The sequence below is a fragment of the Pristis pectinata genome, chromosome 8 (genome assembly GCF_009764475.1).
Source record: "Pristis pectinata isolate sPriPec2 chromosome 8, sPriPec2.1.pri, whole genome shotgun sequence".
In the NCBI taxonomy this organism is placed as follows: Eukaryota; Metazoa; Chordata; class Chondrichthyes; order Rhinopristiformes; family Pristidae; genus Pristis; species Pristis pectinata.
In genome coordinates this window covers 79,249,283-79,264,820 of record NC_067412.1, presented here as the reverse complement: position 1 = coordinate 79,264,820, position 15,538 = coordinate 79,249,283, and the positions used below count along the sequence as shown (strand labels likewise).

The following is a 15,538-nucleotide window of genomic DNA, read 5'->3' as shown; positions in this document are numbered from 1 at the left end:
GTTTACATGACAGAGTTGTCTTTGCTTACATTGATCAGGTGCTTCGATCACATAATTTAAATCATTAATCTTAGAATCAAGGACATATGTCCCATGAAATCGGGCTTTGAGTGGGTTGTTTTGACTAGGGAAAAACATTAATACTTTATCCCCCTTCGTAAACAACCTTGGGCGAGCATGTTTATCAAAATATGTTTCCACTTTCGTCTGGCTGGTTTTCAAATTCTCTCTCGCCAGCTGGCAGACTCTCTCCAGCCGCTTTTTAAATTTCTGAACATAGTCCAGCAAATCCAAATGCATCTCCTCATTTACCCATTGTTCCCTTAGCAATTCTAGAGGTCCCCTAACCTGATGTCCAAACACAAGTTCAAAAGGACTGAACCCTAAAGATTCCTGCACTGACTCCCTCACTGCAAACAAAAGCAAATGAACTCCTTCATCCCAATCCTTTGTGTTTTCAAAGCAAAAAGTCTTCAGCATATTTTTGAGAGTAGAATGAAATCTCTCCAGAGCTCCCTGAAAACCTGGATGATACGCAAATTATACAATCTGCTTTGCTCCCAGCTCATAGACTAATTGCTGAAATATACCCGACGTAAAATTAATCCCCCTGGTCAGACTGGATTTCTTTCAGCAAACCAACCAAAGTGAAAAATTTTAAAAGAGCCTTTGACACAGTCTTGGTCTTAATATTTCTGAGTGGTATTGCCTCTGGAAATCTAGAAGTTGCACACATGATGGTTAAAAAATACTGATTCCCAGCTTTGGCAATGGGCCAACACAGTCCAAAATCACCTTTGAAAAGGGTTCACCAAAAGCAGGAATAGGCTGCAAAGGAGCCACGGGGGACTTTGATTCGGTTTACCTACCATCTGACATGTGTGACAAGTTCTACAAAACATCACAACATCCTTCCTCACACCAGGCCAAAAGAATTGTTTCAAAATCTTTCTTACAGTTTTGTTCACACCAAAATGACCACCTAAAGGCATACTATGGGCCAGGTTTAAAATCTCATTCCTATAAACTTTAGGAACCACAACCTGGTGAATAACTTCCCACTCCTCACTGGCAGGAACATTAGGAGGTCTCCATTTCCTCATTAACACTCCATTTTTGACATAATATCCAGTTGGCACCTTCTCAGTCTCATCACTTGAGAGTGCTTTTTCTCTCAATTCAGTAAGCTCAGGATCTTTAGTCTGCTCCACTATAAATTCTTTCCTGGATAGAGACAAATCTTTATATTCAGGCCCAATACAAGGATTTTGATCCTCCAGTGAAGACAGAAAAGTCTCAGACAAGTCATCATAACTTGCATCCTGTTTAGGGTTGTCACAGGGAACAAAAATCCGGCTGCACAGGACTATCGGCCTTGGCTAATTCTTTAGCCCTAGCTCGAGTCACTGCACAGGATGGATAAACATCCAAATCATTCTTTGACTCATCAATAATTGGTTTGGTCATTAACTCTACCACAGGGACAATTTTTCCACCTGCAAGGTCATTCCCTAATAATAAAGAAACTCCTTCTACTGGTAGACTAGGTTGTATGCCTATCTTAACAGGTCCTTCTACGAACTCTGACTTTAAAATTACCTGGTGCAAAGGTAAAGACACAGTGTCACCTGTAAGGCCTCGCACTAGATTTATCTCACCAGTATCAGTTTCTTTACCAAAATTTAAAATACTGTCCAACAAGATAGATTGGGAAGCCCCAGTATCTCTAAGGATTTTCACTGGTACTTGGAAACAAAACCCGCTGATACATAAGAACGGAATTCCTCCCTAACCTCATCCAACTTTTCAGCCTTTACCTCTAGCAAGGACTGATCTTTAACAACGTGGCCAATACCTTTTTGATTTTTAGGTTTCACTACTTGAAATCAAGCATTTGGCACGGCCTCCTTTTCTTTCTTTTTCTTCAAGAGGGAACAATTAGCTATGACATGACCAGGTTTCTTACAGTAATAACAAGTACGCTCAGCAGGTTTCTCCAGCACTGGCTTCCTTCCATCCTTCCCTTTTTGATTACTTCCCAATTTAATCTCTGGTTTACCTGGATTGTCCTTATAACTCTTTTGAAAGGTCTTAGTTTGTCCCAATTTGGATTTATGGGTTAAATCATACTCATCTGCCAACCTAGCAGTTTCTTGCAAAGTTTCCACCTCCTTTTCATTTAGATATGTTGTTATTTCAACTGGGACACACTTTTTAATGTCTTCCACTAAAGTCAATTCTCTCAATCTATCATAATCCCCATCTATATTTTTAGACGTGCTCCATCGTTCAAAACATATTCTCTTTCCATTGGCAAACTCCATGTACTTCTGGTCTTCAGACTTCTTCAGGTCTCTAAATTTCTGTCTGTAAGCTTCAGGTACTAATTCATAAGCCTTAAGCACAGCTTGTTTTACCTTTGTATGCTCAGCTGCATCCACAACAGACAAAGCAGAATAAGCTTGTTGAGCTTTACCTTTAATCACACTCTGTAACATAAGAACCCATCTTTCCTTTGGCCACTTTGAACTTTCAGCAACTTTTTCAAAATGTTGGAAACACCGATCAACCTGATATTCCTCAAAAGGAGGGACTAATCGAACCTCCCTACTGGCTAAAAAACAGATCAGAGTCAGATTCCAAACTCCTTCGCTGCATTGCAAACTCATGTTGTCATTGTTTCTCCTTTTCTTCCCTATCCAGCTCTATCTCCCTCATTTCCATCTGGGCATTTACCTTTCTTTGCTCTGCCTCAGCCTCTAAATTCTTTTGTTCTACTTCAGCGTCTAATCGCCTTTGTTCTAGCTCTAGCTCTAGTTTCCTTTGTTCTAACTGTATCTGTTGTGATTTCTAAACTCCATTAGTTTAGAAGTCACATCAGAAATCACTGGTTTAATCTCAGGAAACTCTGCTAACTCACTCACCTCAAACACCTCCGACTCCAAATAATAGTCAACCATCGTTTTATGAATAACTACTTTTTCCATAGACCACTTTACTGCTTCAATGCTCCACAACTCGTCCTTTGTCGCCACATTCAATCCCTCAAGGGTTGGTGAATCCAAAAATGCATCAATATCCATTGCTGCTGGTTTCCACACACACAAGCCAATCAAAAAGAAACTTATCAGGCTGACCAACAATAAGACCCCAATTTGTTCAAACCCAGACCTCTGCCACCCCAAAAGGCATTTGAGACGCGACCATCCACACAAATACCTGTTTCCCTCTACAGGTTAACGACAAAGTGGACTCCACTGGATCGCTCTAAAAATCCTTATGTGGATTGTAGTGACAGACACAGTTATTGTTCTTCATCTATCGATACAGAGACCAGCAGTCAGTCTCTCTCTCTCTCTCTCTCTCTCTCTCTCTCCCTCCCTCCTCACTGACTCAAAACAAAACGTCAGCACATTGTAATCTTGCTGGCGTGACGACAATACACACACCACTACTCTACTGTACTATATTTTAAAGGGAACCTCAGATTGAAGCAGGGGAAGATTAAAATGTCTGCAAATACCCCTGCCAGCTGATCTAGGCAGGATCTAAGGATAGGGCCAGGGATACCATACAGGCCAGTTGCTTTCAGTGTGTTCACTCTCCGGAAGACTGATCTTATGTCTGCAATGGTGTCTGTGGGTTCAGGTGCATTGGAGGCTTTTACTTAATTTGAGCAGACTACAATACATTCAGTTCTGAAACAGCTTTGTAGTTCTCAGATAGTAAACGTTATTTGAGTTGAACCAAGTGAAAGCAGTGACATAGTTACTGCTGTCACAATGAGGGTGATAAATGCAGATACCTGGAAGGGACACATTGAAAGTCAGTTATGTAGATTATTTTCAGAACAAAAACAGATGGCCCTTTTACCTTACTGACTAATCAAGGTGAATAAACCTTGCTGTTTGAACAAAAACAATTACAGCTTGTTCAGGTACTTTTGGATCCATTTCATTTCAGGAAGGTAAAGGCAGTATAGGTTTTGCATTAGGTAGATTCGATTAGCACCAAAAGTTAGTTTAAAAAAAACCTTCTTACTTGTAAGTACAGCCATTTTTCATTTTAACGTTGTGTATTGATTATCCAATGAGGCCTTCCTGGTTTTGAACACAAGTGATTCTGAAGTTCACTTCTTTTGTCCTGCGGAGTTTATTTGGATTGGCTGTGCTGTGTCTCACGTATTGCCATTAATTAGTTGTATTGTGTTAAACTGTAAGAGGCAATAAAAGAACTGTGGTTAGCTTTAAATGCAGTGTTATAAACTACTAATTCTATGCCACTTGATTTGTTTTATGGTAAGACAATAATAAAGCTATACAATCCCTCTCCTGTTATAGCCTCCCTATTGTGTATCAGCACACAAATTAAGAAAGCAAAGTTTATGAACAATAGAGATGCCTATGCTTAATGTCGCATTTGAAAGCCAATTAACTTGGCTGAAAGTACGGCACACGATTTCCATTGTCTATTTGCCTTGCAGCACGTTGCTGTTAATATATTCATTAACCTTAATTATAAATGAGACACCCATTTTTACTGGCAGCTGCAAATAAAAAGTAATACATTGTCAGACCTTAGTTTTTCACTGTTGTGAGTAGAAAGAGATGACTATAGTAACAGCGTCATTCACGTTTTCCAATATCTACTTGCATCTTCACAGCTGAACCTACTCTACAATGCCCAGTTTTCAGTCAGTTATTTTCATAAAACAGAATAATTACAAATACATCACAGTGCCATAAATACTCCATCAGTCAATATGTCAACATGCATCAGTGTAAGCATCATATGTGAATGATATTTGTTACTATGGTCAACTTTAACACCATTTGCAATTACACAGGGTAATTCAGTTTGTTACCGAATTCTTCCTTTGCATAGTTGCTGACAATTCCATTACAGCACACAAGTATCACCTTTGGATGCCATTTTGGTATTGGTATTGGTATTGGTATATTATTGTCACTTGTACGGAGGTACAGTGAAAAACTTGTCTTGAAAACCGATCGTACAGGTCAATTCATTACACAGTGCAATTACATTGAGTTAGTACAGAGTGCATTGAGGTAGTACAGGTAAAAACAATAACAGTACAGAGTAAAGTGTCACAGCTACAGAGAAAGTGCAGTGCAATAAGGTGCAAGGTCACAACAAGGTTGACCTTGAGGTCATAGTCCATCTCATCCTATAAGGGAACCGTTCAATAGTCTTCTCACAGTGGGGTAGAAGCTGTCATTAAGTCTGGTGGTATATGCCCTCAGGCTCCTGTATCTTCTACCTGATGGAAGAGGAGAGAAGAGATAATGTCCCGGGTGGGTGGTGTCTTTGATTATGCTGGCTGCTTCACCAAGACAACGAGAGGTAAAGACAGAGTCCAAGGAGGGGAGGCTGGTGTCCGTGATGTGCTGGGCTGTGTCCACAACTCTCTGCAGTTTCTTGTGGTCCTGGGCAGAGCAGTTGCCATACCAAGCTGTGATACATCCAGATAGGATGCTTTCTATGGTGCATCGGTAGAAGTTGGTGAGAGTTAAAGGGGACAAACCAAATTTCTTTAGCCTCCTGAGAAAGTAGAGGTGCTGGTGACTTTTCTTGGCCTGGCCCTACACTCAGCTCTGGAGCATCTGGACAGTAAAGACACCTACGTTAGACTATTGTTTATTGACTACAGCTCTGCCTTCAATACAATAGTCCCAAGCAAGCTAGTCGCCAAACTCCGAGACCTAGGACTCAACACCTCCCTCTGTAACTGGATCCTTGACTTTCTAATAAACAGACCACAATCAGTGAGGATAGGCAGCAATACCTCCGGCATGATTATTCTCAACACTGGTCCCCCACAAGGCTGTGTCCTCAGCCCTCTACTCTACTCCCTATACACTCACGACAGTATGGCCAGATTCCGCTCTAACTCCATCTACAGGTTTGCAGATGATACCATTGTTGTAGGCCGTATCTCAAACAGCGATGAGTTGGAGAACAGGGAAGAGATAGAGAGCTTAGTGGAATGGTGTCATGACCACAACCTTTCTCTCAATGTCAACAAACAAAAGAGCTGGTCATTGACTTCAGGAAAGGGGGCGATGTACATGTACCTGTCTACATCAATGGTGCTGAGAGCAGATGTATTGTAAGAATCTGCCACATGTCTATTTAGTTCAGAATGATTGGAACATACCTTGATTCTGGTTGAAAATCCATCAAGTCCAACAATGTTGAGAATGCATTTCTGGCTTGTCGGCACTGGCCGAAGAGGAGTTGGCAAGAAAGAGAACCAATAATTGATCATAAGTATTTGTAAGAGCATGGTACATTGAAGACCAAAGAACTTTCCTAGCATTTCCCACTCAATAATTTACAAAATAGAAGACCTCCTGGCTGCTTTATAGGATTGTATTGACGCAAAATATTATGTTCATCTATTTAAGGTTTATAGTCCTCAAAATAAAAATTAATTGCACAAACTTTTTGAAGAGGTCATAATGACAAGATCTCATAAGTAAGTGAAACCCCACCTAAACTATAAATACAACAGAAAGTACCAAAGTATATTAAAAGACAAAATTATCTGGCAACTGCTATTTTACTCCAGGTGACCTCTGTGCAAAAGGACATAATTTTGTGATGATATATTAGCAATATTATGGAAATAAATTACTATTTCTAGTGAAATCATAGCAACATTCAATTGGAATACCTTTGTTATTTCACCCTTAATAGTGAATGAGAAAGATTTTGCATATGTGTCAACAACACAGCTAAAGAATTACAACCAGGTAACACTTTTCTTTATGCTGTTTATGTTGTGAGGCCAAGTTTTCTTTCAATTTACTTTGAGAATGTAACCTTTTTGAAATAACAGACTGCTGGTAATAGGATAGAAACTGTGCAAGGATATTTAAGACTGTCAATTGCAGGATGAAATGGTACGTGCTAATAAACCCGAAACATCAATCAGAATTAGTGTTAAGGAATCCAAATCTATAGTTCATACCTGAGTTACAATATCACTGAACATTGCCTGTTCTTCAGAAAATAAAAGGAAGATCACTTTGTTATTTTATTTTCATTTTCCATTCATTATCAAAACTCAGCCAAACAGTTAAGTATTGATATCAAATTTAACCATCCAATCAGCAAAAATGGATTAGCTTTTTCTGTCAGTCAGTCAGATGTCATCTCCTGATGACCCAATAGATGAGATCTCTCCAAGATGGCCTCTGGTCAGTTGCATCCTGAAGCTGCTCCAAACAGATGTTGCTAACTTCTGTGAGTCCATCCATGCATCCTGTTCACTGCCTTACTCCCTTCCTATTTCCTTCCAGTTTATAAAGAAGGACCCGCTTTACCCATTTTATTGTTTCCATACATCACTGGCAAGAAATTAAATTGCTCAGTACTACATTGGTGTGTGCACGTGATTCAATTTCTATGAAAAATAAATTATGAGTAAAAGTCAGACACTTAGAGTTTGCTTCATGAAGGCTACAACTTTTGTTCTAGTTTCCTCCATATGTTGCAATGTGTGACTTGCCCTGACCTTCAGAGCAGTGTCCAACAATTACCTCCGGGATTCCCATTTTTGTTGGAATAGTTCACACTGTCTGTAGAAGTAGGCTTCTATTGTGCCTCTTAGGTCGACATATGTACAATTTAATGGGAACTTGCCTGAATAGATCCAGTTTAGTTTTAGGAACCTTTCACGGGTAGGTCCAATGAAAGTTAATCGCTCACCATACCAAACCCCACACCCTGGAAGTTCTAATGATTTCTATGTGTGCAGAGGTAGAGTAATGTTAATCAGCAGTAAGGCACCTTCGTTCATCTGAATGTGAAGCAACCATACCCAAAGAAACGCCACATTAAAAGAATGAGGGCTAACCCCAGCTCCTTCCACTGCAGCACTCGATTGACAAGCATGGACTTGGATTTTAGCACCATTAAGTTTAAGCATGGATGGAAATGGATGATAAGATAAAAGGTAGAAGCAGGAAGTGTTTGTGTTTGTAAGGATATGAGAAAGGGAACTCAGGTGAAATGGAGTGCAAAGATGGGAACAGGTAAATCAACCACAGACCGTGACCAGAGAAGGGATAGCATCAATGGCTAAAGAAAAGAACTTGCATTAGTTTGAAGTACAAATTAAGCACTACACTTTATGCATATTACATTTAAATCACTGATCAGTTCATAAAAAGAAGACAGCCTGACGAATTCAGTTAAAGCTGTCTTGGATCTTTCCTAGTTTTATTATTGATGGGCGCAGAGGTGTTATTGAATTTGAATTATTCATCTGGTGTATTGATTCCATATAAGTTTATTCCTAACCAAAAGCAGCAACAATGATTATCAAAATAGATTAGTAATAAATGTAACCAAACAATCTCAGAAAAGCAGTATAATATTCTTGATTTTGTTTTACATTTATTGTAGGGAGAAACATTTAATAATCAATATGTATTTTTATTTTTAACTTTGTATCCTTGCAGTGCAGTTGACTTCAAATTACTTTTTGTTTACTCAACCCTGCAGAAAGATATCAATTGGATGAAAATGAAATATTCATTCTGAAAATCAAATTGCATTTTCACAGCATCTACTCTTCTAAGATATGAAATTCATCATATTTTGTTGTCTACTTTTGTAATATTCTACTTTTCTGTGTCTATATAATATTGTCTGAAGTACACACTGCTTTATTTCTTGTAAAATATTACCTGAGGAAAAAAAACTGAACAAATCTTTCTATCTCTTCTTCAGTTTTGTGAAAAACAATGCAAGAAAATGAAAGATTTGCATTTGTATAGCTATTTCTACGATCTAAAATTGTCATTAAACACTGTGGTCAATAAATACTTTTGAAGTGAGTCACTTTTGCTATGTAGGAAAAGTAGCAACAAATTTGCACAAAGCAAACTCCTTGAAACAATGATTTTACAATGGCCAAGTAAATTGGTTTTCTAGAGACACAAGAGACTGCGGATGGTGGACTCTGGAGCAGAAAGCAAACGGCTGGAAGAACCTAGTGGGTCAGGCAGCATCTGTGGAGGGAAATGAAGGGTCTTGATTGGAAACGTTGACTGTCCATTTCCCTCCACAAATTGATTTTCTGTGTTGACAGAAAGAGAAATTTAGGACAGGACACCAGAGTTACTTCCTTGATCTTGTTTGAAGGAGTACCATGGGATCTTTTACTTCAATCTGAAAGAGCAGGAGGTCTTGACTTAACATCTCACCTGAGCACCTTGATATAGCACCTCCAGCAGGGCAATACTGTCTCAGTACTGCACTGAAGCATCAGCTTACATCTTTGCATCGATCAATGGGAATATTGATGAATATTGATTTTGGAAAAGAGAGGGAGTAAACACACTAATGGTTTTGCTCCATCAATGAAGTTCATCTAAACCAGAAGTTCCTGGAAACCAAAACGAAAACCACAGATGCTGTAAATCAAAATGAAAATAGAAAATACTGGTAACATTTAGCAAGTCAGGCCATGTCTGAGGAGAAAGAAAGAGAATTTATGTTTCAGAAGTTCCTGGGTTTGACTCTTAGTCTAAACTGAGCCAGATGATATGAGCTGGAGTGCATTAGGTCAGGGTAGCAAAGAGAAAACTGAGTAAGTGTGACTGACTACAAATATAGGACATGTTGGCAGGTCAGTTAAATTATTGGACTATTATTCAGAGGCCAAAGTCATTGATATGGAGATATGAGATATGGAAATATGCAATCCCAAAGAAGGCATGCCAGTGGCTTTACTTCATTAGGAGTATGAGGAGATTTGTCATGTCACCAAAGACTCTTGCAAATTTCTATAGATGTATGATGAAGAACATTCTGACCGGTTGCATCACTGCCTGGTATGGAGGCTCCAATCTACAGAATCGCAAGAGGCTGCCAGGTCCATGACCCCACCATCGACGACATCTTCAAGAGGCGGTGCCTCAAGAAGGTGGCATCCATCACTAATGACCTTCACCATCTGGGACATGCCCTCATCTCAATACTACCATCGAGGAGGAGGCACAGGAGCCTGAAGACCCACACTCAGTGATTTAGGAACAGCACCTTGCACTCCACCGTCAGATTTCTGAACAGTCCATGTACACTACCTCATTATTCCTTTCTTTTTGCACAACTTATTTATTTTGTAATTTATCATAATTTTATGTCTTTGCACTGTACTGCTGCCATAACAAATTTCACAACATATAAGTCAGTGATAATAAACCTGATTCTGAATTTGAATCACAACCCACAGATAGCGAATTTAAAATCAAGTTAATTATATAAATCCAGAACTAAAAAAAAACATCAGTAAGGGACTCGGTTGTTCTCAAGCCCCATTGGGTTTACTAACTCCCTTCAGGGAAGGAAATCTGCTCTCCCTACCTGGTCAAGTCTATATATGAATCCAGTTGCACCAACATGGTTAACTCTTAACTGTCCTCTGTAAAGCCAGTTAATTTAAGGGCAACTATAGATGAACCTTGCTAACATCCACATTCTGTAAATAAATAAAAAAAGCAAGACCTCATGTTTCATACCAAAGTTGCTGAAGGGCGGCACAGTGATGCAGTTAGTGGAGTTACTACCTCTCAGCTCCAGATATCCAGGTTCGATCCTCACCTCCGGTGCTGCATGTGTGAAATCTGCACGATCTTCCTGTGACCATGTGAGTTTCCTCCAGTTGCCTCCCACATCTAAAAGACGTTCAATTTGGTAGGTCAATTGTCTGCTATAAATTGGCCACTGTAAATTGCATAAGTAAAGTGTGTAGGTATGTGGTGGGAATGTGAAGGGAATAAAAGGAGATTTGTGTAGGATTCATGTAAATGGGCCTTGCTGGTCAGGATGGAGTTGGTGGGTCAAGGGGCCTGCTTCCCATGCTGTATGACTATGAGCTATGATCTTTGATCAGTGACTCTCAGCTCATGTACATATTTGATGAAAGTCAATCCATGCCCAGCCCTTATCTCCTCAGCAGCTCCAAAGCATTGAACATAGTACATTACAGCACAGGCCCTTTGGCCCACAATGTTGTGCTGACATTTTATCCTGCTCTAAGATCTATCTAACCCTTCCCTCCCACATGGTTACCCATTTCTCTATCATTGAATGCTAGATGAGTTCTGGAATCCCTCACTGGTAGATGAAGCTGCTATTAGCACCTCACAGCAACAATAAGAAGCTGAAGTGGGGCTCAGGAGAGAGGAGGCTGGGGCAATGCTCATAAGAGGATTACGGAGTGCAGCAAGGAATCTGAGGGAGAAAAACAGAGGCCACGCAAGGCAGGATCTTCTGATACTGAGATATGGGAGCATGGAGCACTGTTTCAGATACAAGAGGAGGTGAAGTTATTCTGAAGAGGTGGCAGTGGGGGGTGGGGGACAGATGTCTCTGTGGTTTGCTGGAAGAGATGAGGCAGATGTGTTTGTCAGCATGAGCAGGAAGAGGAACCAGGAGGGGAGGGGCGGCATGAATTGAAGGAGAGGAGCTAGCAGGAGCAAATCCAGTTGGTTTACACACTGCTGCAGACGTGAGAATGGCAGGCAATATTTGATATTATTAGAATAATATCTGCCTCTATTTTTGTCTGAAAACTGAGCGAGTTTGCAATGATGTGGCACGCAGGGAAATTGCTTCCAGTCAATATTAAAAGCTTTACTGAAAGTCACTAAAATCATCAAGGTTTAAATTATTTGATCTTGTGACAAATAGCATAATTATGGTAAATAAAAAACATCTGTGATTTATCAACTAGTATAAACTAAATTTGTTTTAAGTATTAAATTATAAGAAAACGGTATTGATGTGATGCCAAGCTTCAATTGTCCATTCATGAATGAGCCATTATGAGCAAGTGATAACCATAATCACCCATCATATCTGTGTTAATTTCTTTCTCTCTCTCAAATGATCTCACCACTTACTTGCAAAGGAAAATAATATGCACTTGCATTAGCAACAATTAAAACTTTGTACAAGAGAAGTACTTGCAGGGCCATTATGTGATGTCATCCCAATTTATCCCAACACATTTCGTGCAGTGAATTGTATTAGGTGGAGATAACAAACTAGTAGCATCTCACAGACAGCAAGGAAATGAGTGGATGAGATTTTTATTTGGGATAATGTAGGATGGGGTGAAGGGGATGGCTAATATTAATTTGAGGGATCATATTGGCTTTGACATCATGAGTTTTTTTTTTAAAAACAAGCTTAAGAAATCTTATTTTAAGGTTTAATTGAAAGTGCAGCTTCTCCATCAAAGCTGAGTATTTATATTGTTTTGCTGACTTGGTTCAGATTCTGCAACACAAATCCACATTCCTGACCTTGAGTTAAGAATCTAGCCAACTGATTCTTGAACATATAAAGTTCATCTTAAAGCAGTATATTTTGGCAATATTGCCTGTCGTTAAAGAAAATGTTCATGCAATTTTTATGCTGAACAATTCTGAAGAATGATTGTGTTCAATTCTGCTTGCTCGTTGACATTGATCTATAGCTACTACAAAGCCGATTGCTGCCATTTGTCATTTTAAAAGCAATGCAACTTATGTCTGCAGCATGCATGACCTTATACAATCACAATTCACTTTAACCTTGGCAATATGATAAAAAGGCCCAAAATAACTTTCAAATATTTGCCTTCAATACAGTTCATTTAACTAGGCTGTCTTACAAATGTATATCTTATAAGTGCAAATGTGATGCCAGAAATAGTTCTATATACACAATGATGTAACTCAATATACTTAATTGTTTAAGACCATGATGCAGCTGACCCTGAGGAAGGAGAAGTAATGTGTAATTCTGGATTCTGTGTGGTGCAGCATTTTAAAGTTTCCTTCACAAGTAATTCGTATTCCAGCATCAAGCAATGCAAGAAAACTCTTCAATGGCTAAAAACTGGACAAAGTGTTAAACCAATCCTTATTAGCAGTCCCAGGGACAACACTCCCGAGGTGTTTGCCTCACCTGAGGTGCTATCGGCTGAACTTGATAGCTCACATGGATTTAAAAATACAAAAACCAATCAAGAGAAATCAGGCCAGTTTGCAGTTAATATTCCTCCCTCCAGAACATGTAACCTGATAATTCATCCTTTTATAGTTTGTGACATATTTTATGTGCAAAATGGCTGTTGCTGATGAATACATACCAGTGATTTTTGTTCTGCTTGATTAATTGTTCATTAAATACTTCAAGCTATTTCAAAGATGAATGATGAAGCATTATCTAACTGCAAGTTTTAAATCTCCTGGCTTTTCCTCCCCCAACACCCCCACTGTCTTATGTTTTCTCTCTCTCTCTCCTCAATCCTGGTAGATGCCAAATTTGCTACCAGCATTTTCTCTAACTGGAGTGGATGTAGGACTCATAAGGCTGAAACTCAAATCCCAAAATCAAGTGGGTTTGTGTCAGAACACAGGTTAAGATTTTAAAAAAACCCTAAAAGTGGAACTCAAGCCATCCTGAACCTATACACCTCTTTTAACAGAGGTGGGAACACAGTCAGCAATCTCTTCAGGGTTTCTTTGGCAGGAGAAGGGAGTTAGGCAGGGTTGAATTGTCTACACAACATAATCTGTGGGCTAAGAGGAGGAGACATATTCAACACAGATCCAAAGAGGTGCCCAGGAAACCTATTCCTAACTCCTGTATCCTGTTTGCTCCCTCTAAAACCCACCCCACCATAGGACAACTCAGTCTGACCACCATCAACTTATCCACCCTCACTGAGTTTCCATCCAACCATCAACTTCACCCCAAACATCTATGAAAACATCTTCTCTCATACTTCTACAACTAGATCCCACCCCACACACCTCCCCATGATCAGAAGCTCCTACAACCAGAGCCACTTGCGACTAGGTTATGGGGTTCTACAGTGCAGAATACGTAATAAAGTGTTTTTGTGAACTACGTGAAGGAATTTTTAATGAAAAATACGTTTAGTTACTTACCTATAGGACATTTAGGTCATTAAATTTGTTCCAGGTGCTCTGAGCATTTAATAAACCTATGCACAGAGGCATCCGGACATAACCGGTGATGTTAAAGACACATTTGTGAAAGAACAATTTGCATTGTGAGTGAAGAAAAAGTCTTTGTGCTTGCTTGTGCTTTGTGCTTTGTGCTTTGCATAAGATCCAACCTATTGTGTGCCATGCTAAGGGCATTGTACCACCTGGGATATTGCTGTCTGTGGCTCATGCACACAACATCCATTATGCTCTCACATGTCATCAGCTTAATATGGCTGCTGAAGCATGGACTAACATCTGGAAGGAAAATCGAACTCTGTGCTTAATATTGGATCAACATTAAGCAAGCAAAAGTTAGGCAGCAGCAAGACCTTGTGCATTACCAGTCATCATAGCAAGTGGCTAAACCCTGCAGGCAGTGGGTGTACGCCTACCTTGGCAAAACACAGCAGCATGTAGTTCACTTCATGATGAAATCAATGCCAAAATTGCCATAGCAAGAGTGTCTTCAGCAAACCTTTGCAAACATACAGAAAATAGAGGCATCAGTCAACAAAAAACTCAAAGCCTATAAAGCCATTATGTTGTCAGCCCTGACATATGCTTGCAAAGCCGAGACAGTATAGAGACACTATGCTCTAAAGCCAATACACTTTTGTCTGGCTGTCTGTGGAAAATGATGAGAATAAGATGGAATCATAATGTCTCAGACACCGAGGCTCTCATGTGGGTTGATGAGATCACAGATTCAATGGAAACTCTACTAGGACATCAGATGAGGAACTGCCAAAGAATATCTTGTATGACAAGCTGAAGAAAGGAAGTTTCTCTTAGGGAGGCCAGAAAAAGATTGTAAGAACTCCTGAGACAAACTTGAACCGATATTCCAATGATGTCCTGTGACAGTGGGCTAATCAGGGCAGAGAGTTTGATTCTGTCATTCCATAATATAGAAGGCCCCATTTCTCAGCACTGTGTCATTTAACACTTCACCTGTTTGGATTTCCTCCTCTCCTTTCAATTTTACCCTTCAATTCTCCACTGACCCCCCTCTCCCCAGTTTCCCTCATCTCTATGACAGCCTGTGTGGTTGCCATGGAGTGTTCACTTTAAAAGTGCTGACCTGCATCCTAACTGGGTCCATGCAAATGGAACAGCAGCTATGTGCTTAGGCAATAGCTCTTGTCTGCAAATATACAAGCCAATGTCTATAACATTTAAGTGGAAGAAAACCACAATGGTGTGATTTCTGAAAGTAAAGCTCTTCTGATTTTGCAGTTATATTGGTGACACCCACTTTGGCATGAAGGCAAAGCCTATTGCCCAATTCATGCAACAGAGTAAAACCCAATTTCTAGGTTTGAGTTTCCACTACTGAACTGGGCACTTCCAAACACATAATATTAATGAGACCTGACAATTTTGTGTCAAATTAAATGTCCAATAAATTGATTTATGGGAGAAAATGTTATAATGACCAGTAACCTTCAAGTAGCCAATGAAAATTAAATGGACAAATCTTTTCTTGTCAGTTAAAC

The 15,538-nt window shown here is 39.6% G+C and overlaps 1 long non-coding RNA gene across 1 annotated transcript in view; it reads right to left on the bottom strand.

Moving 5' to 3' along the window:
- The window catches only part of LOC127573122 (uncharacterized), a 105,653-nt gene that overhangs the window by 76,942 nt on the left and 13,173 nt on the right, over window positions 1–15,538 (bottom strand). Inside the window, exon 2 of the long non-coding RNA XR_007956753.1 lies at window positions 4,042–4,213. This is a non-coding gene — a long non-coding RNA (uncharacterized LOC127573122). The remainder of the gene's footprint in view (window positions 1–4,041; window positions 4,214–15,538) is intronic.